The sequence below is a fragment of the Pinus tabuliformis genome, chromosome 3_2, assembly GCF_031772625.1.
Source record: "Pinus tabuliformis cultivar Carrire ecotype Pingquan chromosome 3_2, CPIR1, whole genome shotgun sequence".
NCBI lineage: Eukaryota > Viridiplantae > Streptophyta > Pinopsida > Pinales > Pinaceae > Pinus > Pinus tabuliformis.
This window is the reverse complement of record NC_142302.1, coordinates 580,800,151-580,803,959: the sequence shown is the minus strand read 5'-3', so window position 1 is coordinate 580,803,959 and position 3,809 is coordinate 580,800,151. Positions and strand designations below refer to the sequence as shown.

Genomic DNA, 3,809 nt, shown 5'->3' with positions numbered 1-3,809 from the left:
ATTTCCCATTTGTCATCCAATGATGACACTTTTCTTTTTTCCTCCAAAGATTGACGAATTAAATGATATTTCCGTTCCAGTGCTTGTCTCTTCTTCTCTCTCTGAATGAGACTCTTTCTCGCCATAATAGTTCAGTCGGTACTATTACCTACCAGGAATCAAAATATAGATCAGATTTTAGATGGAGTAATATTATGTTGATTACTTTTTCTCTGTGGGGTATTGTCATTGTATCAATGACAATACCCCACAGAGAAATTGATGAAGAAGAATTAACCAAATTTACCTGATGTAGAGGCAATTAAAAAAGTTGCATAAGTGAATATATAACCTACGGAAAAGTGAGCTAATCCAACTAATCGTGCTTGAACAATGGAAAGGGCTACTGGCTTGTCTCTCCATTGAACTAAATTAGCTAAAGGTGTGCGTTCATGGGCCCATGCAAGAGTTTCGATCAGTTCCTGCCAATATCCACGCCAGGAAATAAGGAACATAAATCCAGTAGCCCAAACAAGATGCCCGAACAGATAAACTGTTCATACCAAAAGGATTGTATCCATTAATAAGTTGTGAAGAATTTAACCATAGATAATCTCTTGACCATCCCATTAAATAAGTGGAAGACTCATTAAATTGTGCTACATTACCCTGCCATAATGTTATATGCATCCAATGCCAATAGAAAGTAACCCATCCAATAGTATTCAACACCCAGAAAACTGCTACATAAAAAGCATCCCAGGCCGAGATATCGCAAGTACCACCCCGTCCCGGACCATCGCAAGGAAAACTATAACCAAAATCTTTTTTATCTAGCATTAACCTGGAACCACGCGCATCCAAAGCACCTTTAACTAGGATCAATGTAGTTGTATGCAAACCTAGAGCAATAGCATGATGAACCAAAAAGTCTCCAGGACCAATTGTTGAGAACAGTGAATTATTATTATCATTAATAGCATTTAACCAACCGGGTAACCATATGCTCTGTTCTGCAAAAATCATAACTCCAAGTGCATTTTGGAGAAAATAACCACATGTTTTTGTGCCCACTACCAAAAAGAAACTGTCTTCAATCTTTTGATACAACCAGGATACACAGCTAATAGGACAAAAGCTATGATAATTGCCCATTTCACATTCAAGCGTTATAGTTTCAACAATTTTTGTCGACATAATAGGGAGGGAATAAAAGGCTAAGGATAAATAAGGAAAAGAAATAATGAATAAAAAGACTAGTAACACAAAAGAATGATAACAAGAAATAATAAAATTGTCAACAAATTGACAACAAATTGTGGAGAAGTGGAGAAATTGTTGATTCTAAATCCTCGTAAACCCAAGTAAATTTTCCTTATTATTTTTTTTCTGTCCCCCACCACCAATGGGATTTAGATAAAGATCAGAGAGTAAACTGAATAATTCCCGATCTGGAATCTCTTTTGGGACAATACCTTCTGGTTGGGACAATATTTGATCTGCTATGCCTAGATAATAATTACAAACATAGTTAAGGGATGGTTCAGATCCAACCATTTCAAATAAGGTTTTACCCTTTACTCTGGAAACTCGGATATCCTCAATAATAGGTAATACTTTTATTACGGGCATTGGACAGGCTTCTACATATTTATTTATAAGATCTCTTCTAGATGTACGATTTCCCACCAAGCCTGCTAATCGGAGTGGATGTGTACGAGCTTTTTCCCTTATAGAGGCAGTAATACGATTAGCTGCAAATAATGCATCGAATCCATTATCTGTAATAATAACACAATAATCTGCATAGTTCAATGGAGCGGAAAAACCTCCACAGACCACGTCACCTAATACATCGAATAATATAATATCATATTCGTAAAATGCATTTAATTCTTTTAACAACTTTACAGTTTCTCCCACCACATATCCTCCACACCCGGCTCCTGCGGGTGGACCCCCTGCTTCCACACAATCCACCCCTCCATAACCCTTGTGAATTACATCTTCGGGCCAAATATCCTCATAATGATAATCCTTGGATTGTAAAGTATCTATAATTGTAGGTATTAGAAATCCTGTAAGAGTAAAAGTATTGTCGTGTTTGGGATCACACCCAATCTGTAACACTTTTTGACCACGTCTCGCTAGAGCAACTGAGATATTACAACTAGTTTTTGATTTACCGATTCCGCCTTTCCTGTAAACTACTATTTTCACCGCCAATCCTCCTTTATCTAAATCTAAAAGTTATCTCTTTATTTCAAGGTTCTACATAATCGAATTATTCTTTTTTTAAGTAATACCTAATATTGAATGGTAGCAATAATTATAGATCCTATTGTATTTATAGGTCAATACTTCTAGGGTGGGGTGTCCAAGAGTTGATAAAAAACCTTATTGAGTTTCTCGTTTATACACTGATGATCATGGGTCGGTCCAAAGAACAAGAATCTTGCCCGTATATGGGAACCCTCTGTTGTTCCTCAGTAGCTCAGTGGTAGAGCGGTCGGCTGTTAACTGATTGGTCGTAGGTTCGAATCCTACTTGGGGAGATCCGTTTTATTCAAAATAAAGCTCGTTTATACCATTAGGAGTAAGTCAAACGTTACCTGTCCTTGTTCATAATATATGAATGCACAATCGCCACAGGATCAAGATAGGATCCCGGTCGTTCGGGAAAGGCAAAATGGAAACAACAGTCTCTTCAAAATACTGAAAAGTTCGGAGAAACAAATCCATTGTTCTCCTGATGTGATGACATTTCGAGAGCTAAAGGTGAAGAGGCCTCTATTTTCTCGACCCGTTACTAGTCACTCGACCCGTTACCAGCTGTTAGAACTATAAGTTCGTTCCTTGGAAGTCAGAATTGGATCCCTGCATGCTATCAATCTATTTTCCCTCATATTTTCCCTCGGATTTGGAAGAATCTCTCGTTCTATAACCCTAATCTAAATCTAATAATGAGGAAGATTTATAGGAGGTCAGACACAAATATGTTGGTTACTCTCGGACGTATCGAGTATCATTTTCGATAAATGACCCTTTGTGAAGACTAAGTTCCATAGCTTTGCGCTATCCCAATCATAATCTCCCTACCCCCGAAAGGCCTCCCTTTTGTCCCCTTTCGGGGTGGGCGAGGAGGGATTCGAACCCCCGACACCGTGGTTCGTAGCCACATGCTCTAATCCTCTGAGCTACAGGCCCCGTCTCCGCTGGATTCTTTCCCATGAGTCCCTCCCAAAAGGAAGGGATTCCTCTCTTTGGGGTAAGAGGATGCAAAAGCAAATTTATCACATCGCTATGAGCGAGCGCAGGTATTGCGTTTCAAATAAAAGTAAAGTGTGGAGTGGGAAAGAAAATATGTAAGAAATGGGTTTCAAAGAAGACGACCTTCTAATGAGAAGAGGCATTAAGCTTTTTATCATCCTGGCACCGAGTTATTTTCCCGCAGGGCTTCCCCTACAGTATCGTCACCATAGTAGAGTTTAACCACCAAGTTCGGGATGGGTTGGTGTGGTTCCTCTACACCTGGGACACCAGAATTTCAAACCATGAACCGGGAAGGGCATAAATGCGAGAAAGGCATATTGGCTAATGATTGTGAGGCCCCAATTCTGAAAAGGATTAGGGCCAGGTAGAGAACCCTCCTCTGCCCTTCTATCCAATGGAGAGGGAGGGCAGAGCTTTTGGTTTCATAGTTTCATGTTGTCAAACAATTGAACAAAGAAAAGAATAGATGGATAGTACCCGATCAGATCGATCGGGTCATGTAGGAACAAGGTTCAAATCTCTCGGTCTGTTAGGATGCCTCAGCTGCATACATCACT

The 3,809-nt window shown here is 39.4% G+C and overlaps 1 non-coding gene and 1 pseudogene across 1 annotated transcript; one reads left to right on the top strand and one right to left on the bottom strand.

Moving 5' to 3' along the window:
- The first annotated feature begins 2,462 nt into the window (after positions 1-2,462).
- Positions 2,463-2,534, top strand: TRNAN-GUU (transfer RNA asparagine (anticodon GUU)). The gene has a single exon. It is a non-coding gene; the product is annotated as a tRNA-Asn (tRNA).
- A 1,208-nt stretch (positions 2,535-3,742) lies between these two features.
- The window catches only part of LOC149181880 (25S ribosomal RNA), a 2,888-nt pseudogene continuing 2,821 nt past the window's right edge, over positions 3,743-3,809 (bottom strand).